The sequence below is a fragment of the Mustela nivalis genome, assembly GCF_964662115.1.
Source record: "Mustela nivalis genome assembly, chromosome: 2".
NCBI lineage: Eukaryota > Metazoa > Chordata > Mammalia > Carnivora > Mustelidae > Mustela > Mustela nivalis.
In genome coordinates this window covers 93,965,621-93,992,285 of record NC_139021.1, presented here as the reverse complement: position 1 = coordinate 93,992,285, position 26,665 = coordinate 93,965,621, and the positions used below count along the sequence as shown (strand labels likewise).

Here is a 26,665-nt window from a genome sequence, read left to right as displayed (position 1 = left end):
TATAATTAAAGATTTAATTATGTGAGTAAACAGCTGTCAGATATCTGCTTTTCTCATGAGTCTATAAGTTTCACTTGGACAGGAACAGTGTCTACCTTATTGCTCTTTGCGTTCTGAATGCCCAGTTAGGTTGTAATAGGTACTCACAGCCTCATAACATAAAGATGAAGAACTTGGTAAAGTCAAGATCCCGAATTTTAGAGAACTGATATTGTGGGGGAAAGTTGTCCAATATTTACAAAATTCAGTTCCTTCATCTGGAAAGAAAGGATGAGGAAATTATCATTTTATGAGATTATTATGAAGATTAAACCTAATAGATGTAAATAACAGACATAAAGTAATGAGACTGTCTGCTATTTACATGTGGGAAGGACTCAATGTTCTTAAAGGATGTGTAGATGGTGATTTTTGCCAAAGCATATACTTCCTTTGTGTTCGTTCCCTTGGACACCAGGTAACATTCACATACTAGGACTTAGGTGTTTTATTACAGGGAAAGAATAAACTAATTTGGCCAAAAAATTGATACAGTTCTTTTGACAGCTATACTTTCCAATGCAAATTATAAACACATGTATTGATTTATGTTTTGCACTTTCTGGTCATTTTAGTTATGTGGCTCAGTTTTACGTAAGCTCCATCACTTCTGGGACACTGCCAGGAACAAGAGTCTCCATATGCCAGGCTGATATGCCGTCATCACCAAAGAGGGTCTTCCCTGTGAAGCCTTCTGTTGTCCTGCCAGCCAAACTTCCACATTCAATACCGTCCCCCTTGTATCTAAAGCTCCTTTATATATGATAAGAAATTCTTGAGAAAGGAGTCTTGGTCCAAATATACTAATCATATATCTTGAAAGTACTCCAATTCCTACAGGACCTAAACCAGTGCTAGAGGACAGAGAGGACACTCCTAGCCATTCAGCAACTATTTATTGATGACTAATTTTGTACAATCACAATGAGAAACATCCACAGTCATTAGGCTGTTGGACTCCCACCCAAGTTCATTTGGAGACCAGATTAATCTCTGTATTCCCTGTCCCTTCCTCTTTCAGTACATCCACCCAAGACTTCCTTTATGATTCAGGCCATTCCTTTTCTCCTCTGGGCTGTCTTCTCTACTCTCAGTCTTCTGTGATCTTTCCTTTCTTTGAGGTTCAGTAACACTTTGGGCTTAGTGTCTGTTATGACAAGCTATCAGCTTCCACGTACACATGATTTTATTTCCACTCCTTGAAAGCATGTGGAAGTGCTTTTGGGAACTAGAGTGACCACCTGGTTATTTGTTATTTGACCTTGGGTACCTTAGTTAATTGTTTCTGGTATTAATCTTCTTCATTTGTAAAGTGGGTATACTAATATCTAAGTCATAAATTATCCAAAGGATTAAGGGATATAAAGTACATCTTGTTCATTATGTCACACAGCAGGGAGGCTATGAGAATATTCATTCTCATCCCCATGCCACACTCAGTACCTCTTCCCCTTCTCTCCCTATAGCACTGGAGAGTAGAGTGTCAGACAAAATATCAGGGATGATTTAATTGACTGTGTGAATAAATGGGGAATAATTGATTGACAAATACTATGATGCTGGCAATATGGTACTGTGATTCAGTACTGTCTCTTGAACTGATAGACAGCTTTGGGTTTATCCTCTCTATCCCTGCAAAAATGACTCCATCACCTGAGGAACTTATTAGCTTTTCAAACATTCCATCTTCTTATCTGTAAATTAGAGGAACCATGGAGTCCATCTTCAGGGTCAGTGTGAGAATGCAATGAGAGAACCATCTAGAAATCACTGAACAGCATGCTTGGCAAGTGTTAGGTATCTCAAAGAAATAAGTAGAGATGACTTCTAGTAATGTTACTCAGATAAGTATGTCCAAGGAAACAGGTCTTGTGATTAAATAAGACTTCACATGTGCCATTTAACGTCTTGGTATACCAAATTCCTATGTGAAACAAGAATTCTATTTTTCCATATGGGATATAGATCATGACTGGAAATCTGAAACCATAATGTACCCAGCACTTTATAAATAATAATATCTACCCAACCCTTTCTATGGAACTGGCATTGTGCTAAATTCTTCTGCTTTATTACCTCACAACTCAATATAGAGGCACTTAACAATATTTCCATTTTAAATGTAGAAAAAATGTGGATTAGGGTGATTAACTAACTTGTCTATGATATAAAGGTAACAGTGGACTAGGAACCAAACCGAAAGACTTCAGGGTCCGTGATGAAGTGCTGACCTCTACAAATTCACTTTACAAACAGTTTCAGTCTTCATGATGGCCGCATATAGCTGAGGCAGGAATGAGGGTCTCCATTTCATTAAAAAAAAAAAAAAAGGAAGTAGCTAGAATCCATGAGAAATGACTTTTCTAGGGTCACACAGCTAATAAATTGTGGCGTTAACTCTGAACTTCCAGTGTCTAATGTGACCATGAGGATTGTTTCTATAGCAGTTCCATGTTCCTGCTCAGTCAAGAGAATAGGTGATCATGCATGAGAAAGCACTTAAAAATTTATTTTCTTTTATTATTTCTTTATTATTGAAGTCTAACTGCCTTGTAATGTTATATTAGTTTCAGGGGTACAACACACTGTTTCAATAATCCTTTATATTCCTCAATGTTGGCCATGATCAGTCTGTTTTGAAAAGAGCATGAGTTGTCATAGAGAGAAGGGTTTGCTCTTTTGTGTGTGTGTGTGTGATGATTATCTTTATAACTGTTCAAGGGTCCCCATGATACCCTAGAAGGAAGGGCTGAGAACTGGTGGTTCATTTCTCTAAACAGAATGCATCCCTCTGATGCCATGCTGGTGGGTGGGATAGCAGATGCCACCAGGCCTGGAAGAGGAGCCTAGAAGATGGAAACCCAAAGATGGAAAAATGTGCAGCCTCAGATAAGAAAGCTCGGGTGAAGAAGGAGGAAAGGCGTGTTATTGCAGAGGATGGCAACCTCTCAGATTTTCCAGTTCTCCTAACCACAGAGAGAGCAGGGCTCTGTTGAAGGTTGGGTAATTCTCCAGTGGGGCAGGGCAAGGCTTCCCTGACAGGAATTGGATTGCGTGGGGTCAAGGGGATGACTCCTGGCTGTGACCCTGATGTGCTGTGGCTGTGAGAGAACCACCCTAGCACACCTGTCAACAGATCCATCAGAGGAATAACAACCCAACTGCTGAACCTGGCTCTCCTCTCTGCTGGGCTGGGTTTGACTCAGAACTGGGGTGTCCTGTTTCACCTACTGGAGGACCTGCCTGCTCCAGTCTGACCCTACCCACTTCACCCCTGCCCCTGGGCTGGCTAGGCAGCTCCCTTTCTGCAGTTCTTGTGACACAGATTTTGTTTTACTTGCTCTGTTTCTTAAAATCAGTATGAAATTCTGGCCTGGCCAGGCACCCCCATACCAAATAAGAGCCTCCCTGACCAGAGGGTCTCACCTGCGCTTCCTTATCTGTTCTTTATGGAGACAACACAAGAAAGTGATGAGAGTTGGAATCCAGATTCAGAGAACTTTTAAGACCCAGACTTGCCCAGATTGGCCCGAGGTAGTATGCAAGGCTTCTGGGCCTCTGTGGTCTTTGAAATAGCCTAATCCCTTTATCACTGAGATTTGGGCAGGGATAAGTGGCTCAGACCCTGCCTTTGGTAAATCCCCTATAAGTCAGTAAGTGGGAAAGACTGTTACTATTTTTATTACTACCCTCATTAGGTTGAAATTCCCTAGCATCTTTTAAACTCGGTATAAGTCATAAGATGAGAACCACATTTTCCTTGTTTAATGTCCTATTATCTCCAGCCTCTGACACATAGGTGGTGCAGAGTAAATTATTATTATTGTTTTTAAAGATTTTATTTATTTATTTGACAGACAGAGATCACAAGTAGGCAGAGAGGCAGGTAGAGAGTGAGGAGGAAGCAGACTCCTCGACAAGCAGAGAGCCCAATGTGCGGCTGGATCCCAGGACCCTGGGATCATAACCTGTGCCGAAGGTAGAGGCTTTAACCCACTGAGCCACCCGGCTGCCCCAGAGTAAATTATTTTTTAAGATTTTATTTATGTATTTATTTATTTAGAGAGAGCACAAGCATGGGGAGGGGCAAAAGGAGAGGCAGAATCTCAACCAGACTGTACACTCAGTGTAGAGCCCAAAGGGGGGCTCGATCTTAGAACCCCGAGATCATAACCTGAGCTGAAGCCAAGAGTTGGACACCTAACTGACTGAGCCACCCAGGTGCCCCACAGAGTACATTTATTTAAAAGAATGACTTGTAACCCTGAGGAGTTGTTTACAAATTTCTTTGTTCAGGGGTCACAAAGACACCCCTAGATGGAGAACCCTTAGCCCTCTGGTCCTGCACAAAATAGGCTTAGGGTGAAACTGAAAAGTGGTTTCATTCAAAAGTTTCTCCCCTCTGGAAGCTGCCAATATTCAGATTCCTGGACACGTAATACAAAATCAAACTAAAAGTACGATATTTACATGATTGATGAGAGTGATAGTGATGTGCCTTGAAGCTTTTACTGAAAATAAATTAAAAACTTAAAGAGTATTTTTAAGAGACAGCACTAAAGGCAAGAAAATCCAACCTGATCAGGAAATGCAACATTGTGACTTCATTTTAATTGAATTCCATTCTGTTTAGGGCAAACAGCGTGGGCCGATCATGTGTCGAGGAGAATGAGGAAGATGCGTGGGAAGACTGCAATAAACAAACCTAATTCAAATGAAAGATGGGCATCTGGTTAGAGAAGCAGAGGCAGATATATCTAGAAAAGCAAGTGAAGTCAGGTTATGAGGAACTGTGAAATATAGCTAGGGAAGCTGGAGTTTGGTGGAAGAAAATGAAAAGCAGCAGAGTCATGGTAAGTTCCAGTACAATGGTATTTCATATTGAAAACACCCTTGAAAAAAGAGGAATAGGGAAGATGAGTCAGACGAAAAACTAAATGAGAAAAATATGCAGCAAAGAATACCATATCCAGCTAGGCTTTCATTGAAAATAGAAGGAGAGATAAAAAGCTTCCAGGATAAACAAAAACTAAAAGAATTTGCAAACACCAAATGAGCCCTACAGGAAATATTGAAAGGGGTCCTCTAAGGGAAGAGAGAGCCTAAAAGTAACAAACCAGAAAGGAGCAGAGACAATATACAGTAACAGTCACCTTATAGGCAATAAAATGGCACTAAATTCATATCTTCCAATAATTACCTTGAATGTAAATGGGTTAAATGTCCCAATCAAAAGATATAGGGCATCAGAATGGATTAAAAAAAAAAAAGACCCATCAATATTCTGTCTGCAAGAAACTCATTTTAGATCCAAAGACAGCTCCAGATTGAAAGTGAGGGGGTGGAAAACAATTTACCATGCTAATGGACATCCAAAGAAAGCTGGGGTGGCAATCCTTATATCAGTTAAATTAGATTTTAAGCCAAAAAAAAAAAAAAGAAAAAGGAAGATATGAAATAGACCTAAATGGGATCTCTAGAGATGAAGAATATAGGCTCCAAAATAGAAAATGCATCATATAGGATTCCAGCAGACTAGACACTGTGTAAGGAAAAATTTGTGAATATGAACACACACAATGGTCATTATCTAAAAGGAAGCACACCAAAGAAAACAGTGGCAAAAACATCCAGCTTCAATGACTTGGGGGTCAACAGCAAGTGGTCTAATGCATTAGAGATACAGGGGATGTGATGGCACAAAAGATGTTTGGAGGGGAAAAAAGGATATTTGAAGAAATATTTTAGTTATATTATAAAATTAATAATAATTATTAAATTATCAAATTTGATGAAAACTTTACAGATTCAACAAGTTTTCAGATTTGATGAAAACTTTCTACAGATTCAACAAGTTCATTGAATTTCAAGTAGAATACACAACCAAAGCATCCCAAGGTTCAATCAAATCAAATTGTGAAAAATCTCTTGGTGAAAAGCGAATCTTAGAGTAAAGAAAAAAGATGTGCAGTGAATACAAAGATGGAATAGAAGAACTCGCATACTTACCAGAAACTACATGCCAGGAGTTAATGAACAACATTAAAAAACATTGCAAGAGCAGTGCCTGGGTGGCTCAGTTGGTCAAGCATCTGAGTCTTGGATTTGGCTCAAGTTATGGTCTCAGGGTCCTGGGATTGAGCCTTGCATCAGGCTCCTCACTCAGCACAGAGTCTGCTCAAGATGATCTCTCTCTCCCTCTGCCTCTCCCCCTACTTGCACATGCATGTGCATGCTCTCTCTTGTTCTTTAAAATAAATTAATACAATCTTAAAAAAAAAACCCTGTGAGAATAACAAATAGGAAGCATATCTGTCCAAGAGTCTCTTACTAGAAAAAAAAAAATTAGAAATGAAGGCAAAATACCTTCATCAATCAGCCCAGGTGGAGATTCTGGGAGCCTCTCAAACTTTTCCTAAGGATGTATGCATTGCCACTTCTCTCTCTCTCTCTTTTTTTTTTTTAATTTATTTTTTATTTATTTTCAGCACAACAGTATTCATTATTTTTGCACCACACCCATTGCTCCATGCAATCCATGCCCTCTATAATACTCACCACCTGGTACCCCAACCTCCCACTCCCCGCCCCTTCAAAACCCTCACATTGTTTTTCAGAGTCCATAGCCTCTCATCGTTCACCTCCCCTTCCAATTTCCCTCAACTCCCTTCTCCTCTCTAACTGCCCATGTCCTCCATGCTATTTGTTATGCTCCACAAATAAGTGAAACCATATGATAGTTGACTCTCTCTGCTTGACTTATTTCACTCAGCATAATCTCTTCCAGTCCCGTCCATGTTGCTACAAAAGTTGGGTATTCGTCCTTTCTGATGGAGGCATAATACTCCATAGTGTATATGGACCACATCTTCTTTATCCATTTGTCCATTGAAGGGCATCTTGGTTCTTTCCACAGTTTAGCGACCATGGCCATTGTTGCTATAACCATTGGGGTACAGATGGCCCTTCTTTTGACCACATCTGTATCTTTGGGCTAAAAACCCAGGAGTGCAATGGCAGGGTCATAGGGAAGTTCTATTTTTAATTTCTTGGGGGAATCTCCACACTGTTCTCCAAAGCATTGCCACTTATCTTGCTCACTCCTGGGGGACTGGTCCCAGGGCCATGCACATTCTCTGTTCATTGCTGACCATCAGGGAAATACAAATCAGAACCACGAAAAGCTATCTTCTTGCAACTGATGGGATGGCTATAACAACAACACTACTACCAATAAAACAAAAGACAAAGAAATAAGTGTCGGTGTGGATGTAGAGAAATTGCACCATTACACAGTGTCAGTGGGAATATAAAATTGTGCAGCCACTATAAAAAATGGTATGGGAGTTCCTCAAAATATTAAAAACAAAACTCCTCCATGATCCACGATTCACACTTCTGGGTATATATAATCAAAAGACTTGAAATTAGGATCTTAAGGGGTGCCTGGGTGGCTCAGTGGGTTAATAAACCTCTGCCGTCTGCTCAGGTCAGGATCCTGGGATCAAGCCCCACATCAGGCTTTCTGATCCTGCTTCCTCCTCTCTCTCTGCCTGCCTACTTGTGATCTCTCTCAATATGTGTCAAATAAATAAATAAAACTTTAAAAAAAAGAAATTAGGATCTTAAAAAGATACACATACTTCCAAGGTCATCCCAACATTATTTGCAGTGGCCAAAGTATGGAAACCACCTAAATGTCTATAGATGGATGAATGGATAAAGAAAATCTACTTTAAACATACATATAAGGGAATATAATCCAACCTTAAGTGATGGAAAAAAACAAGATTTTTTTCAGACAAACACTGTCAATTGATTGCTAGCAGATCTGCAAAACAAAAAATGTTTAAGAAAGTTCATCAAAACAAGAGAAAGAAGGAAATAAAGGTAATAAGGAACAGGGTCTCTCAAGTGTTTAACCAAAGAGACAAAATAATAATAATAATAATAATAATAATAATAATAATAGTAATGGTTTGTTATTACTATCAACAATAATTCACTATTGCTGGTAAGTAATTAACCACAAGGGGTGCCTGGGTGGCTCAGTGGGCTAAGCCTCTGCCTTCAGCTCAGGTCATGATTCCAGGGTCATGGGACCGAGTCCCACATCGGGCTCTCTGCTTAGCAGTGAGCCTGCCTCCCCCTCTCTCTCTGCCTGCCTCTCTGCCTACTTGTGATCTCTGTCTGTCAAATAAATAAAGACCTTAAAAAATTAAAAAAAAAAAGAAATTAACCACAAATGTGGAGGTTTAAAAGAATATTCGTTTATTTTCTCACTCTTGCTGTGCGTCCACAGTTTGGACATGATGCAGCTCCCTCCTCTGCTCAGGGACTTCCCGGGCTGCACACGAGGTGTGGCCAGCCTGCTTTCTCCACTGGAGGCTACACTGGGGAATAATGGGCTTCCACGCTCACCCAAGAGCTGGTTCTAATTCATCCCGCAGCTGTATGACTAAGGATCCTGTATAACTAAGGATCCGTGCCACATGTGCCTGTATGACTAAGGATCCGTCAGTTTGCTGGTTGTGGGCTGGAGGCCACCTGCAGATGCCAGATGTCACACGTGGCTTCTTTGCCATGCAAGCTTCCATATCTGTTCACTTCATCAAGCCGACAAGAGGAAGCTCTTCTCCAGTCTACTTAGATGGAGTCTCATATAATAAAATGCAATCAGAAAGTGGCGTCCCATCACCTTTGCCTTAAACATGATCTAACCAAGGGCATGGCTCTGTACCCTTTGCCAGTTCTGTTGGTCAGAAGCAAGTCTCAGGGCACTCCCATACTCGGGGGAGAGGATTACCCCAACACTTGGACACTAGAAGGTAAAAATCACTGGAGGGGTCACTTTAGGGGTTTGTGTGCCACGTTATTAGTTTGAGAATCCACTTACTTAGAGAAAGGAAAATGTATTTACTTTTCCAAACATTCGTCCATCAGTCTAATAGGGTCTTGGTAAATTTCCTTGGGCGCATCCACATGATTGTAGTGTGGGATCAACTTGTAGTAAATAAGCCTGGTAATCTTAGGGAGTAAATTCTCAACATCTTTGAGATCAGCCACACAGTCATGTCCTCCACTCCACACAGCCGTTGGTACCTCCATCTTTGTGACGTCATATAAGGAAGGTGTAAGCTAGTTACAAGTAAAGAGATAGATAGAGAAAAAAGAAGTTTTTACAGAAAACCACCTAATGAAGTAGCATTAACTATTAATTGGTTTTTTAAAAGATTATATTTATTTAACAGAGGGAGAGAGATCACAGTAGGCAGAGCAGCAGGAAGAGAGAGAAGAGGAAACAGGCTCCCTGCTGAGCAGAGAGCCCGATGTGGGGCTTGATTCCAGGACCCTGAGATCATGACCTGGGCCAAAGGCAGAGACTTAACCCACCGAGCCACCCAGGCGCCCTAACTATTAATTGTTAAGCAAGTTCTTCAAATGCTCCAAGTGTGCAGTTAGAATACACTTAGTGATCTATAAACATTAAAATGTTCAAAGTACTTAAAAACACTTTTGTGCAGTAAGTTCAATTGTGAGCAAATGAACAACAATGATCAAAAAACCCACAACTGGGGTGCCTGGGTGGCTCAGTTGGTAAAGCTTCTGCCTTTGGCTCAGGTCCTGATATCAGGGTCCTGGGATTGAGCCCTGCATCAGTCTCTCTGCTCAGCAGGGAGCCTGCTTCCTCCTCTCTCTCTCTCTGCCTCTTTGCCTACTTATGATATGTCTGTCAAATAAATTAAAAAAAAAAACCCACAACCATTTTATTCCTGATTTGCACTTGGAGGAAAACAGGAAAGAATTCTAGGGGAAGGGGGCCCTTATTTCTATGGGGGCCATCTTTCTAGTAACCCTTGCATGGGTACTATGTCCTTTTCCAACAAAATAGATGTGTTTATGTACTGGATACATGTAAATACTTCTTCTCATACACAGAAATCTGGACAAGGAGTTACTGACACTTGAGCAGGCTCTTGGGGGAACACTGAGACCAACAAAAGAAAACATCTGAAATACAAAGTTAAGAAGGAGACAGCCAGTTCCAGAGAAGAGTGGCTGTGGTATGACTCTCTTGCCCCTTTTCTCTGGACATACAGTGTTTCTCACGTGGATCTGACAAATTCCATCCTCCAGTTTATCAGTGGTCCAAGATGACCAGGCCTGTCCTATCCATCCTTCATCCTTCTGGCCTCCGTGACTGGATGAGAGACAGGTACTTAGCTAAAAACCAAGCCAGAGCTCGCTCTGAACCTTTCGGCTAGAGTAACTGAGAAAAATACTGGCTTTTTCTTTGGATTTGTGGTTGGAAGAATGCTATGAGCTAAGTACCACCAGGCACCATTTCACTACTACTTTTAAGAATAGCTTAAGAAGGGAAAGGGCATACACAAGCAGAAGTGGGAGAGAGAGAGAGAGAGAGAGAGAGAGAGGGACTGAGGGAGCAGGAGAGCCTGGAGGACAGTGTTTAAGGTTCTACCTATTGTGAATTTCCCACCACACTTCTTAACTCAGTAAAGCATACTGCTTTTGTATTTTTTAAACTTAAAATAGAGTTGTCTTGGGGCACCTGGGTGGCTCAGTGGGCTAAAGCCTCTGTCTTTGGCTCATGATCCCAGGGTCCTGGGATTGAGCCTCGCATCGGGCTCTCTGCTCAGCGGAAGCCTGCTTCCTCCTCTCTCTCTGCCTGTCTCTCTGCCTACTTGTGATCTCTGTCTGTCAAATAATTAAATAAAATCTTAAAAAAAATAGAGTTGTCTTCTGTTTAAGCCTCCAACTCTTGGTTTTGTCTCAGGTGGTCAACTTGAGATCTTGAGATCAAGGCCCTGCACGAGGCTCCATGCTGGGAGCAGAGCCTGCTTGAGATTCTCTCAATCTGTCTCCACCCCTCCCACTCATGCTCTCTCTCTTTCTCTAAAAATAAATAAATACATCTTTAAAAAAGAAAATTCACCATCATTAATTTTGGCAGCAACAGAGGGAAGAAAAGGTCATACAGACAAAGGTACAGACCCTTAGGAACTTGTAACCTTGTCTGGGAGAGGTTTCCTAGATGAGAAATGCACATGGGGGGCTGTCCCTAATTCGGCGAATGTGCACCCAGAATTCCCTGAGCAGGGCGGTATTCAGGCAGAGAGCATGGCTTTAGTCATTACAGAAGTCACTGGCAGTCCATGTGTTGGTGTCTGGGTCTTCGCATCGCTAAATATCTTACTGTTTCCACGTACGGCTTACTGTGGCCTTGGGCTTAGAAGAAAGTGGTCAGTGAGAAGGTATAGCTGCAACAGGGACTGAGAAAGGTCGGCAAGCAAGTGAGTGCAGGTCGGCTGCGAGCAGAAGGGCTCAGGGGAGCAGAAGGGCTCAGGGGAACTGACACAGTGCCCAAAGGCAAAGAACAGCAGAGGCAAGAAGAGACGTGCTTCCCCTGACTCTGTGCGTTTCTCAGTGGGATCATACAGTGCACAACGACCCGGATGCAAGGAGGCGAGAGCATAACCCAGAGGGAGCAGCATGTGCTAGCAAGTATATGGCAACAGACTGGGTCTCCACAATGATTTAGGACCCTAGGAAGGACGAAAGGGACCCCAGAAGATGGCAAAGCAAACCTGAATGTGAAAATCAGGATGCAAATTAGACGTGCTGGCTTTGGGCCAAGAAATTCTTTTTTACTCTCGTGGTAATAAAGGATTGGTGATTACATTGATAATCACACCTGCCTAATTTAGGGCTATTACTTATACTTGTGGCAAAAGCTATTGCTTTGTACACTTGATTTCATCTACCCTCAGTTTGGTATTTTCCATTATTCATTCCCTCCAAGGTCCCAAGCAAAAGATTGTAAATGAACTTGAACTACCCCCTCTCCCCACCCAGTATTCTGAGGATCTGTGAGCACACTGGTAGAGTTAAGCCTTGTGACTCAGTTCTCAACCAAATTGATATCTGAGGCCATAGATAAATTTATCAACCAAGACACTTTCCTTTGAGCAACTCTCTACTCCTGCAAGGACGAGGAGTCAATCAGTTACAAGAGTAAATGGCACTTGGGACATAGTAGATGAGTCTGTGGGTGGCCAGCAGTTTAGGAGAAAACTATAGAAGTTCGGGAGGAAAACTGGATTTTTTACACCAGCCAAAATTATGCAATTTCAATACTGCAGTTTGAGTAGCACTGAAAATTTGCTTTTTAAAAAAATTCCAATTTTTTTTTTGTATTCCTTATTTGAGGAACTCATGTGTTTTTGATGACTACTTGTTTAATTTGAGCTCAGTCTATTAGCATGAGGCCAAAATCATATACAGATTTCCTTATAAATGCTGGAAAAATAACAACAAATAGAACATAGCCTAATGCCGTTTAATATAGAACTTTGGCCCCAAACGTTTTCAGAGATTGTGTTAGGAAATATCTTGACTCACTGTATCTCTGACAGATAACAGCACTTCTTCCTTAGAGTGATAGTTCTGTCTGGTGTATCTTTAGTGATCCATATACTGTTGTTGTTGTTTTATGAGTCATACATGGCATCCCAAAGAACTGTCCCAAAGCGCTGAGAGTTTCTATTTTTTGAGAAGGAAGAAGTGCAGTTGAAGAAGAATTGATACAAAATCCAGGAACCCTGGGTCATAGTCAGGTACATTACTAGCTAAATAATTTTGGCAATTTACATAACCTCTCTGAGCCTCTGCATAATGAGGACAATCATATTTACCATGCAGAGTCCTCATGAGGATCACAGTCATGATGTGAAACTTGGCAGGAAACCCAGAAGTAGCATCTGACTGATATACAACATCTGGGGTAGTGTTGGTGTTTAACGAGTGAATACTACTTTATTAGTTTTCAAGCAGGTGCCCCTGATGATTATTGCCATCTCTGTACCTGGTGGAAGTGCCTCAGGTTCTGATCAGCATTTCCCCAATCAAAAGCTTGGAACAGACCAGAATTAGCAGCCTATAATAAAATAAAAATAAAAATGTATTACCGTGATATAAGAAGACAGCACACATTGAAAGACAATAAACAGAAAATATACAAAGACGATGACATCACATCCCACTGTTTTGGCACAAGAGCTAAAACCCAGTAAAGAGGAATAAATCCAATCATATGATAAATGTTGATATACTAATTCACAGAACTGACTGTTTTTCAATCCCTTCCCCCATACTTCTCAAATGAAAACCCAGGCAGCAATGTCCTTAAATGTTCTAATGCCTATGAAATGTTTACAATGATGCTGGGTGGGATGATTCTTGAATATCTTAGCTTCAGGAATTTTAATATATTTTTTAAAAAGGCACCAGCTGAACATCTCCTACATTGAAAAGTGACTGTTTTCATGTACAAACAGCTTTGTACATTATCCTAGGCAGGTGGTCTAGGATATTAGGACCATATTCCTTATTCTTAAACATTTTTGTCGCCAAGGCAAGGAATGTTTGTTCACTCAGAGTCTCCTCAGTGCTTTCTGTTTGAGGTACAGTGTTGCTGTCCCCCATCGGCAGAGCCAGGCAGCCTGTGTCTCCCATGTCATCTGTTCCTGTGGCCACAGCCTCCAGGTCTGAGACACCACACGTGCCCATATTTGCATTTTAATGTTTAGACTTTGGCTATTAGAATAGAAATATTCATAATCCTCTACACCTAAGGGTTCTTTGTTCTGTGGTTTGCCAGGAAGCGGGTAACATTCACATTTGTCTCAAGTGCTTCATGAAATGTTTCTCAGGCTAATCCAAGGTTTTTTTTTTCCTTAACTTGACTCTCTGATTTTTTTTCCCACTCTCACTGATTTAATCCTGATTTTTAGTTTAAAATTAGTCCCATCATGATGTCTAAGGACAGATGCAGTAGTCTGCTGCTGTTGGAATTTTGCAGGGTTTTGACAACGGGAGGCACTATTGTGGGCTACTTAGGTCATCTTCCCATGCTCATCTGTGTAATGGAAATGACAACATCCTCCTCATGGGCTGTGGAGATTTTTTTTTTCTTTTTAGTTGTGAAGATTAAATAGGGTAACACAACAAGATAAAATAAATAGGATAATGCATATGAAGTTGGTGACACCTAATTACCACCATCAGCATCAGCCTCATCACCCCTGCCTTGGCTGTCTGAGTTAACTTAGAGCCATGTGATTTATCTCATCCCCTCCCCACATTGTCCTGACTTATGCCTGTCCTGAAGAGGATTTTCTGTCACAGGAGAAGAGACCTTCTGAAGAGCAGTCAGCTGGGAGATGCGTAAGGGACTGGCTAGGACATCTGTAGAATGGGGGTCCCAACACCTCCATGGAAAGACCGTTATTAAGAATTTAGTGAGACTGAATGAAATCAAACATATGAGTAGCAGGAACACATAGTAAGTGCTCAGTAAATGTGAAATTGAGGTCACGTCACCTGGAAGGCCATGCCCATCACAGGCTCCAACCATCTCCTCACCAGGAGGAGGCCCTGTGGCCTTTTTCCTGCAGGAACTTGAAGGCTTAGCTCCTGGGGGGTAGAACTCTTCAGAGGAGTTCAGAAATCATCAACTAGTATTTCAGGCTATCTAGAGCAGTGCTTCTCAACCTCAAACCACTGAAAAAATTTATTTGGGTGGAGGTTAAAGATTCCTAGGCATCTCAGATATATTAAAACTCTGGGAAGACCTTTCTCTACTCCTCCCTTTCCCCCCTCATACACACACATGTTCATACATACGTGGCTCAGAAAGCTCTACCAATTGAATTTGACTTGTCTCTGCACTTGCTGAATATTGGATAATAGGATAAGTAGAACACTTTAAAAAAAAAAAATTGAAACTGAGGGTAAAACCAGAAACCATTAATCTAGTTTAGTCCCTCTCTAACATTTAATTTGCTCAGAACGAAGCATGATTTCCATGCTCTGAAATGGCCCACATACCAATAGGAAGCTGAGCAGATCTTTCTGAAACAGCCCGTATCATGCTGAATAAAGTTCTGTTAGAACTGACAATTTTCCAAAAGAGGAAATACAAGCTTTCCCAGAAAAGGCAGTTTGGAGGGATCCAACAATCACAGTTCAGTCAGAATCTGTGAGAACTAGGCCTGTACACCAGACACTATTGAGGACATGAACAGAAGAGAGAACAGGAAGTCACTGCACAACCCCACAGTGGGCTCTGTGAGACCACTTCTCAGGGGTCTCTGAGACCTATGTGGACCTCATCTCAGGAATAGAAAGCTTTTACCTAGGCCCAGTGCAGCATATTCTGAACAGACGTGCCCGCGGAGCTCTGTGCCAAGTAAACATCCAAGCGACTCTGCAAAGGAGAGAATTTTTCCTCATCTAGAGGCTACTCATGTGACCACACCACAGATAAACATGAATATTCTCTCTGTCAGGAATAAACATGTACCATACCCTCTTGAAGAACTTTCTCCTCCCTTGGCTCTAGTCTGCCCTGTGCAGCCTTCCGAAATTCCAGAGGCCATCCTGCAGGGTCGAAGGCACTAACACATGTTCTCTCCAGCCTCACCTCAGACAGGTCCGACAGTCCAGGGGGTCAAGGGGTAAAAGCCACAGTGACCTCCTCACCCTGAGTTGAGTCCCAAAAGACATTCCCAGAGAGCTGTTTATCATGAGGCATTGACAAACGATCTGAATGTTTGCTTTCTGATTTTAACAATGTGGTCAATATTCTATAGGGCTCTCTGAAAGTTTGTGGGACATAACCCACCATATGTGGGACATAATGCAACCAGTGTTGTAGCTTCCATTAACATTTAGATATTTTTCTGGATTAAAAAAATTTTTTTTCGTATTCTCCATTGCATATTTTTTTGCATATACAAAAGAGTTACATATTTGCACCAAAGTAAGCCTACTAGAAGCATCAAGGAGCTTTTAAAAAAACACAACCCCTCATGAATTACCCAAACCTATTGAATCAATATTAAAACTTCTAGGGGTGAATTCTGGACTTGTGAAGTTTTTCAAAGTTCCACAAACTCTTACTTATGAGTCCCTGCTTATCCACTAAAACATTCTTGTAGAGACTGTAATATTCCATTGGATGGTCCCCAACAGTGAAAAAAAAAATGGGCCAATCTGACTGTAAAAGTGTACAACGAAGGCCCTCCATGGGAGTTATTCTGTGAAGTCTTTCTTTAGCAAGCTCTTAGGCCATGCCTTGAAGGTACTTTTGAAATGATCTCAATTGGGTGTGCATAAAGGTCCTCTTACTTAGCTCTGCCTACATGATATGCCTCCATTGAAGTGATAAACAAGCACAGTTCCCTTCAGTAAACTGAGAATAATGTAGGGGGGGAATGTGGAAAGCCAGTGACTAAGGCACGCTTTCCATAAACCACCCTTTATAAGTCTTGCTTGAAAGCAAGAGAGGTGTTATCAGTGCCTTCCACTAACAGAGGGAGACTAGGCTCTGGGAAGAAGTCTGGGAGATAGTCAAAGACCATTTTCAGCTTTGTCCTGCCTCTGGCTTCAAAGATACTTCCTCTCTGGCTGGGGAGTAAACAATACACAGTGCAAAGTAGCTGACTCTTTGGCTCAGCTAGTGGGGACCGAGGAAGAAAAGGATTTCATCTGGAGAGAACTCACCAGTAACCCGACTTATCCCTCTCAGTGTCCCTTGAACAGTGAATCTATGCTTAACATTGGAAAGCCACCCCTTAACCTCTTTGGATTAAAGAAGTAAGTGGTTCACAAAATGACTATTTCCAAGTTACCTATGAAAGAGGAAGACTGGTTCAAAAGCAGATGCCTGAGCTTACTCCCTGAGATTCTACTTTGGTAGGTGTGGGGTAGTGATAAGGCATAGCAAGATAAATTTCAAAATCATAGCCTTCATGTAAGTGAAGGACTTTCCAAGGGCAGCATGTTGGCCAATAGTAAGAGTTGGTGAGAATGTTCAGTGGCCAAGCCTTCTCCTCAAATTCTCTTACTAAAGCAGGTGGACTCCCCAGCTTTGGTTGGAAAACACCACCATGTATCTTCAATTCAGAAGACAGAAAGAAAGAAAGAAAGAAAGAAAGAAAGAAAGAAAGAAAGAAAGAAAGGTAGGTATTGAAATGTGGTCTCCACATGACTCAATACAATTTCTCCTCACCTCTGTGCAACAAGAAAATTGTTTTCTTGGCTTTGACTACTTACACATACCATGTTTAAGTTTTTAGGGTCAAATCCACTCAAAGTAAACAGGAAGTTGCTGCAAATATGACAAAATAGCTTCTGGTTGCACACCTTGGTGGCAATGAATTGGTCAAAAAACATATGAGGGTAGAACATCTTGTCACCAAATAGTGCCTGCAGGATGAGTATAAGACACCATCAGATTTCATGGATGTGGATGTCAAGAGTGGAAAGGAACAGACAAGGGCTGGACAGCGGTGGTATTTGCACTATACTAGTCCTCATTGAAAGGGAGAGCTCTGTTAAATTTTGTCTTTGGTTCTCCCAACCCACCCTGGTGGGCTTCCCAACTTTCCACTTGATGCCTTTTCCCAAGATCCTCTACTTGGGGTGTTTTGGGAATGCCCCTTGTGAAATCAGTCCCTGTAGGGAACTGGTAAGTCTTTGGAGTTGGGGATACCTTGGTTCAATTTTGGACTCTGTTTCTTATACCTTAAGGAAGTATTGAATTTCAATTATCCAGAAGTTTCTCAACACTGACATGAAAAATTAACATGCAGTATGTTGTGAAGATAATAGGTCATGTTTAAAAGGAGGCTTCTGGGGGCACCTGGGTGGCTCAGTGGGTTAAGCCTCTGCCTTCAGCTCAGGTCATGATCTCAGGGTCCTGGGATCAAGCCCCACATCGGGCTCTCTACTCAGCAGGAAGCCCGCTCCCCCCCCCACCGCCTTGCCTCTCTGCCAACTTGTGAACTCTCTCTCTGTCAAATAAATAAATACAATCTTTTAAAAAAAGGAGCCTTCTGCAGTTTCTATAATCTTGTAAACACTCCTCAAACAATAACTGCTATTATAATTAGTGAATGATTGTTCCAGAATCTTTCAGCGAATTCTTCCAGAGGCAAAAGCTTAACGCCCCCAAATCAAACTCTACTAATGGAATTTTAGGCAATATTGCCAGTGAGTTTAATTTACCTTCTGAACTTTAGGAATCCCTTCAAATTAGAGCACAAATTCATATCTAATTCCTGTGCATAGAAGATGAATCTTGCCTTTGTTTCACAATAACTTGTTTTATAATCTTAAAATAGATACAAAGATGAAAATATCCTTAAAAAAAAAGACTTTATGTGTTTATTTGAGAGAGAAAGAGAGCAGCAGGAGGGGCAGAGGAAGAGGGAGGGAAACAAGCAGATTCCCTGTTGAGTGCAGAGCGTGATAGCTCGATCCTAGGACCCTGAGATCATTACTTGAGCTGAAGCCAGACAACTGCTCCTTCACCCTGACCGAAAGAGGAAGGATAGCAATGCAGGCCAGCCAACCATGCTGCGCCTATTCCTAAGGTGTAGCCAACGTGATCTGTAGACTATAATTCCAAGTTGGTTCTGGATGGGGTGTACTTGTCACGTAGCAGCATCTAGTTCTAGTTGCTGTGAATTTAAGGAGTTCCTTCTAGGTACAGGGCCCCATGCGAGGTCACATGGTTTGTCAAGCAGAACATGGGCCAGATGCAGCTCTCAGTGGCCTGCTGAACTGGGCACCATGTGCATGGCTGTGTAAGGATCCAGAACTGACTTTTTCAGGTTGGCATTGGAAAGGAGGGGAAATTACTATGTAGAAGAAAGAACATCGACCATAGATGGCCTGGTTAGATCTGGGTTCAGGTTCTGGTTCCACCACCCATTCACTGGGTCATTTGGGACAGGGTGCTTACTTTTTTGAGCCACAGGTTCTTCCTTTAGAAATGAAGACGGGTGCTTTGTTGACTCAGCCTATTAAGTGTCCGACTCTTTTTTTTTTTTTAAGATTTTATTTATTTATTTGACAGACAGAGATCACAAGCAGGCAGAGAGGTAGGCAGAGAGAGAGGAGGAAGCAGGCTCCCTGCTGAGCAGAGACCCGATGTGGGACTCGATCCCAGGACCCTGAGATCATAACCTGAGCCGAAGGCAGCGGCTTAACCCACTGAGCCACCCAGGCGACCCTAAGTGTCCGACTCTTGATTTTGGCTCAGGTCATGATCTCAGGGTTGTGAGATCTAGGCCCACCTTGGGCTCTGTGCTGAGTGTTGAGCCTGTTTTGGACTCTTTCTCTCCCTCTGCCTCTAAAGAGAGGAAGAAAAAAAGAAATAGAGAAAGGATGGAAGAAAGGAAGACAATATTAACAATCCTTACTACTATAGATAACATGCAAAGAGGAAAGGGTCAAAGCAAGCTGTAGGTCAGAAAAAAGATAGAGGGGAAAGAACACAGAAATGCTCAGGGGTTAAACAGGGGTGAAAGAGGTAGAGAGGATAATCAGTTGGTAATTAGGAGATCTGAAGCGCCAAGTGCTGAGATTTTGAATCTAAAATAAAATAATAATACTAGATAATTCTTACTGAGCACCTGCTATAAGCCAGATACGATGCTTAAACATATATTGTCTCAATCAATCTCCGAAAAAATTTGACAAATCTTACCCTATTTTTAACTCCTTCATTCATTTTCAACTTTACTGAGGAATAATTGATATCATAAGACAGTAAGGTCTTATAAATGGAAGTTTGTATGCTTTGACCTACATTTCCCCATTTCCCCCTCCTCCAGCCCCTACTAACCACCATTCTATTCCCCTTTTCTATGAAATTGGTTTTTTAATATTAGATTCTACATATAAGTGATTCAGTACAGTATTTGTCATTCTCTTTCTGGCTCATTTCACTTAGCGTTGTGCCCACGAGTTTCATCTGGTTTCCTTATTCTCTTTTGACTTTTTGGTGTTCTTTTAAATTTTCCCATTTTAATTCATCTTTACTATTTTCCAGAAGAGCTATAGTAATTTATATTTTCACCAGTAGCGTACAAGGGTTCGCTTTTCTCAACATCCTTGCCAACATTTATTTCTCTTCTTTTTGGTAAAACCCATCTAACGATTATGAGGCAATGCTCCATTGTGGTTTTGGTTTCCGTCTCCCTGATGATGAGTGAGGTTGTGCATCTTTCCATGTGTCTGTTGGTCATTTGCATATCTTCTTCGGAAAAATGTGAATTGTTGTCCATTGCCCTATTTAATAGGATTACCCACTTTTTTGGCTATTGAATTGTATGAGCGTTTTATATATTTTGGTAATTAACCCCTAATCAGATACATGGTTTGCAAAAATTTTCTCCCATTCTGTAGGCTGCATTTTCAATATATTAATCACTACTTTGCTGTTGAAGCTTTTTAGTTAGTCCCATTTGCTGATATTGCCAGTTCTTTTGGTGTTTTATCCAGAAAAATCATCATCAAGACCAATGTCAAGGAGGCTTTTCCCTATGCTTTTTTTTTAAATAAAGATTTTATTTATTTATTTGACAGAGAGAGAGAGAGATCTTAGGTAGGCAAAGAGGCAGGCAGGGAGAGAGAGGGGGAAGCAGGATCCCTGCTGAGTAGAGAGCCTGATGTGGGGCTCGATCCCAGGACCCTGGGATCATGACCTGAGCGGAAGGCAGAGGCTTAACCCACTGATCCACCCAGGTGCCCCTCTCTATGCTTTTTTTCTAGGAGTTTTGTGGTTTCAGATATTCAGTGTAAGTCTTCAATCTACTTTGAGTTAATTTTTGTGAGAGGTGTAACATAGGGGTTCCATTTCATTCTTTTTTAAGGATTTTATTTGACAAGAGAGAGAGAGCACAAGCAGAGGGAGTGGCAGGCAGAGGAAGCAGACTCCCTGCTAAGCAGGGAGCTGGACACAGGACTCAATGCCAGGATCCTGGGATCATGACCTGAGCCGAAGGCAGATGCTTAACCGACTAAGCCACCCAGGCGTCCCTCATTCTTTTGCATGTGACTGTCCAGGTACCCCAATGCCATGTATTGAAGGGATTGGTTTTTTCACCATTGTGTGTTCATAGTACCCTTGTCAGAGATCAGTAGACCAGAAGTGTGGGTTTATTTCTGATTCCCTATTCTATCCCACTTGTCTATGCACCTGTTTTTATGTTAGTACAATACTGTTTTGATGACTATAGTTTTGTAAGAGAGTTTGAAATTGGGAAGTGGGATGCCTCCCCTTTTGCTCTGCTTTCACAAGACTGGTTGGGCTATTTGGGGCCTTTGTATTTCCGTACAAATTTTAGGATTGTATTTTCCAGTTCTGTGAAAATTTCTATTGGAATTTTGATAGGGATAGCACTGAATCTGCAGTTCTCTCTGGTTTATATGGGCACATTAGTGATATTAATCCTTCCAGTCCGTGAACACAGGGTATCTTTTTATTTATTTGCATTTTTCTGGGTTTCATAGGTATGGAACTGAATCACCATGGGCTAATTTACTTATTTCTCACAAGCCTGAATCCCTGGCTTCTACAAAAATGCTCTCCCTTCACTCCACTTTAACTGAAATCACTGAATGCAGCAATCACTTTCAGTCTGCCATGGGAGAAGCCCATATTAATCTGTTAGAGGAAAACACACTAAACCAATTCATTTCAACAGAGTAATTGATCAGATTTGTTATCTGTCAGTGCACAGAGGGAATTTGGAGTTCAGGATATTGCCCAGATTTTGAGGAGTCAACAGACTGAGAGTCTATGAAGCATGGGCAGTTGAATAAGGTTGGGCTTTCAGTGGGACACCTGGGTGATGCAGTTGGGTAACTCTTGATTCAGCTCAGGTGGTGATTACAGGGTTGGTAGATCTATCCCCACATCAGGCTCCATGTTCAGCGGGGAGTCTGTTTCATATTCTCTCTCCCTCTCCTTCTGCCCCTCCTGCTCATGCTCTCTCTCTCAAATAAAAAATAAATAAATAAATAAATAAATAAATAAATAAATAAATATTTTTAAATGGTTGACTTTGCAGGTGGGAAGAAAGTAGGTTCTAGGCAAATCCTGATAGCAATGAGTAACTGACATTCATTAAAGTTTTATAATGTGCAAGACCAGGTTCTAAGGGATTCACAATTCTGAACTAAATCCCCACAGCAGTTTGAGGAGTAGGAACTATTAATATTCCCTCTTTGGGGCACCTGGGTGGCTCAGTGGGTTAAAGCCTCTGTCTTCTGCTCAGGTCATGATATCAGGGTTCTAGGATTGAGCCCCACTTTGGGATCCCTCTAGGGAGACTGCTTCCTCCTCTCTCTGCCTGCCTCTCTGCCTACTTGTGATCTCTGTCAAATAAATAAAATCTTAAAAAATAGATCCTATATTTATGTGTGAAGAACATGATTCACAAAACTCATAAGGTCTTGACCAAAGTTACCTAGCCATCTAGGATCCAACCACATTCCCCCGACTGTCATGCTGTGTTTTCAATCCCTACCCCATATTGCTCCTAAAAGCCCAGGTGCCACTAGAGAAAAATTTAACCCACAAGATTAAACAAATCAGTTAATCACCTCAACATTGGCTCCATCTGTGAGTGAGAAACGACATGGGATAGAAATCCCTGATGTAGATTTAGACAATAGGGGAGGATGGTATTGGTGTGAGCTCCCTGAACCCTGTCGGTAAAATCACGTTTTCAACAGATCTATGTAGACATCTTACATCTATGATAGTATCAGAAGCTTGTAAAATGCCATTTTGACTAAGGTTTTCTTCTCTTGAAATCAGTGAAAATAGAACTAGTTTTAGTAACTACAGATTTAAACTTGGAGGAGTCACATACCTTGACTACTTCTCTGGAAAGAGTTTTGAATTTTTCATAGGACTTTGGGTGTATTTCACCGTGATGACTGGAAACAATGCAAAAAATATCTTAATCCTTTTGTCCAGCTCTGGATTGGTAGAGAATGCTATGAAGGCTGAAGGGGAAGAACACATGAGTCTATAGATTTAAAACAATTCTTCATTCACCATAAATGAGAGCAAAAGGAGGCATGTTAAAAGCAACAACAGCCACTACAAAAACAACTCAAAATAACTACCACTGGTAAGGAAAACTTTCCTAAACTTCTCAAGAAGAAAATTGGGTAATTCAAAATGCAGTGACTTTCCTGTCTCTGGAGAATTTAAGTCTACTCATAGTGCTGCAGAAAGGGTTCAAACATCCACTGGGGAGGGGCATGGCCAGCTAGACCCCAAGGGCCATTCTACCTTGACCATACTCTTTGGTATCAGAAAATACTTGGCCCACAATTTTGACTTCCCATTCACTAGCCATGGCACGTCTTAGTTTGCTCAAACTGTAAATGTGGAAAACAGAATCCTCACAGGATGATTCTTTTGGATCACATATATATAAAACGGAAGGTATACTTTGGAATTCTTGCCACTGGGAAGGATTTCCAAATTCAGCCATTTGTAAAACATGGAGGATAATGGTCTTAAATGTTTCTAGGTTGCCATGAGGTATAGTATGTAAGATGCACAGCATCCAAAGACCTACTTTACACCAGAAACCTGGTCAGAATTCAGATGTAGAAAAGAGCCTGCTGGAGATGTTATTAGTATTGTTGAGGTGTCTAGCTACATGGGGAGCAGGGCAGGGGGCGAAGTGCCTCATGCCATTGTCAACATGGCCCCATCAACCTCTAGCCTATCCCAGGGCCTCTGGGAGCAAAAAGAAACAATAATTATGGCATATAATTTCCACAGTTTGTAGTTCTCTGATTTCTTTTCGGTGTCCTCATTCAATTGAAAGCTCTTTAAGGGAAAGACTATCATTTTTTATCTTGGCTTTCCCTGTGTCTAAACCAGTGTCCAGCAACCATGTGTGGTATATACACACGTGAATAAGTCCCTCTCCCTCAGGCTTATCTGTCCATTTCCAAGTTCAGTCCTGGGGCAGCAGAAATCCCTGGTGTCCTCCTCACTTCATTTACTCTTCAGAAACCAGTCAGAGGAAATGGTTTCCCAGGCCAAGTCCTCAAGTTTGAAACTGCACAGAGGAAAGAAGTATTGAATCCTTTCATAAATCTGGAAGGTTCTCTGACACTCTCAGATCCCACCTGCCCTGAACATACTGATGGTGGTGCCTTGTGAGTGGCCCACATAATAGAGTCACTCTTGTCCAGTTTCCTCTATGATAAAATCACAGCCAGCCATCTCATCGACGCTGCCAAAGAGAAAGAACAACAAAACTGGAAAAAGAAACCATCCATTGTCAGGCCTGCAATATTTAGACATGTTGATTGCAGGTATAGAGACAAGGCTTTTGTCAGTTTAAGACTAGAGTCAATATAGAACTTTTGGTATCTCGGCAAGTTTTGGGGATTTCCTCTTGATTGTAAGAGTCACATGGTGAAAAGACCAGAATTGGAAAATTCTGCTTTGCAAAGGCCCAGAGAGCATTTTCCTGTAAGCCTTGTCATAGTTCATTAAATTCTATGGCAGATTTACCAAACCCCCTTGAAAAGAACAGTGTCTGGGATGCTTATTTTAAAAGCAGACTAAAGCAAGCAGATCTGCAGGTATTAGCCGGGACAGATGGAATCAGAATTTCCAGGGAAGCGGCACAGCGATCTGTGTATTTATCAATCACATCAGCTGCTTTGCTGATGTAGCTGGGAAAATGCTCAGCTAGGGAATGATTGTGGTACCTGTGCTAGTGTTGTCATAGGGTGGCACTGGGGTGAGGAATGAGGAAATACCGAGAAAGGCATCAATGGCTTTAGTGGCCCGTAAGGCATGCTTCTTAGCTCCTGGGCCAAGATGGATGGTCGTTCCTGGCTGCTGTGGCTTCTAGAACAGACCATGCCCTAGGAGTTGTTGCTGGCAACTCTGCTCTTCTGTCATTCTGTGCCCTCAGGCTTTCTTTTAATTTCCCCAGGACCCCAACTCTAGGCCTAGCTTTCAGCCCCGCCAGCCAATGGTTTATTCCTCCTCAGCAAACAAACATTGGAGGTACCACTTGTGCAGACTCACCCAGGATTCACTCTTGGCTTATCATAAATGTCTGGGCCTCAAAATTTGCACCCAGAACCTTGTTTCTGGTCCCATTTCTCCATCAATTTCTACTTGAGCAAGCACCCCATGTAAGCTTCCTTTGGGGTCCACAGTGGCCAAGTGATAGTCCTGGAATTAACCTTCCTAAAAATCATCTCTGCATTTTGATTTTTCTTTTTGCATATATATTTTGCACACACACAAACACACACACACCAGCAAGTGGGGTTTTTAAAACAAACAACAATGCAGTGAATAAGGGCATTTCTCCAGAGCATGTGTAAAGAAAGTAACATTTGTTTCCTTCTTATGGATTCCACTGAGTTGTGTGTGCACAGAAAGGGGAAAACCCAAGGGTGTTCGTGTCCATGAACAAGGTATACCCTTTATTAGAATGCAGCTCCTTACCTGAAGGCCCAGTATTCTTTAGATTTGGGTGAGAATTTCAAGTGTTTCTTAGACCAGGTTTTGCCCTGGCTATTCCCCATCCACACATCATAACCGTGATCTGCCAGAAGGAATGCCAGGCTGTTGTTCGGGAGATTGCATATCCAGTTAGTGGCAGACGTGATTAAGCCATGTTGCAAATACAAGACGGGTCTCAGAGCTGAAACACACACGGGCAACAAGAGTCTCATGTCTCTATGGCCTCAGGGTCTGTAGGGGAATCCTCTTTCCTGACTTCCTCTAGCAGAACAGAGGGCAAGAAATGGCATTTGGCACCCGGCAAACCTGGCTTTGAGTCCTCTGTGAACAACTGACTTGGGCAAGTAATTTTTCATCTTCTGTCTTATTTTTCTCTTTGTAAAATTTGGATTATATATACTGTTTTATGTTGTTCTGTGGGCACTAGAGTCAGGTTGTTCTTGCTCAAAGTTGATTCTACTACATATTAGCCCCTTGTGCCTCAGTTAATTTATCTGTATAATGGGCAGTGATAACAATGCTATCTCCTAGTGTAGTCGAAGGAATTAAATTAGAATTAAAATACTTAGGGGCGCCTGGATGGCTCAGTCAGTTAAGTATCTGCCTTTGGCTCAGGGTCATGATCTCAAGGTCCTGGGATGGAGCCCTGTGTTGGGCTCAGCACTCAGTGGGGGGAGGGGTGTCTGCTTCAAGATTATTTCTCTTCATCTCTGCTCCCCCCTACACTTTCCTCTCTCACTCTCTCTCTAAAATAAACAAACAATTCTTTAAAAAATACATAAAAGACTGTCCAGCATAATGAATCATTTCATTATTTCATTATTCATAGCAATTATTTCATAATTCATTTCATTATTCATATCAATAAGGCTTGCTGTCTCATGGAGCATCTGACTAGCAAACTAAATTTTTCTCGAAATAATAACAGAAACATTAAAAAGTGCCAGTTTTGAATATAGACTGAGATCCAGGCACTAGGCTCGATTTTACACACGCCACATGGTCTCATTGACATTGTCAGAAAGCTAAACAGCAAAAGGCAAGGTGTTCAGGAACATGTTATGCAAAGTGTAATTGCAAAGTCCTGTTCACAATGTAGAACTGGGACAGCTTGATGAAGAAGAAGGCGAGAAGTGGTGTTGAGACACAAACAAGAGAGAAAGTGACAATGGTGTTCTTGTCTTTTACAAAGGGTTTGTAACTGTGCTGGTACCCAGGACCCCCTCAGCT

At 41.6% G+C, this 26,665-nt stretch overlaps 1 pseudogene across 1 annotated transcript in view; it reads right to left on the bottom strand.

The window, feature by feature from the left end:
• The window catches only part of LOC309858722 (lipase member K-like), a 43,918-nt pseudogene that overhangs the window by 9,218 nt on the left and 8,035 nt on the right, over positions 1-26,665 (bottom strand). The window contains exons 3-9 of the transcript in view: positions 25,418-25,616; positions 24,088-24,179; positions 22,791-22,926; positions 17,182-17,328; positions 15,254-15,325; positions 12,923-12,994; positions 8,960-9,177 (exon numbers count right to left, since the gene is read on the bottom strand). The product of the transcript in view is annotated as a lipase member K-like (transcript). The remainder of the gene's footprint in view (positions 1-8,959; positions 9,178-12,922; positions 12,995-15,253; positions 15,326-17,181; positions 17,329-22,790; positions 22,927-24,087; positions 24,180-25,417; positions 25,617-26,665) is intronic.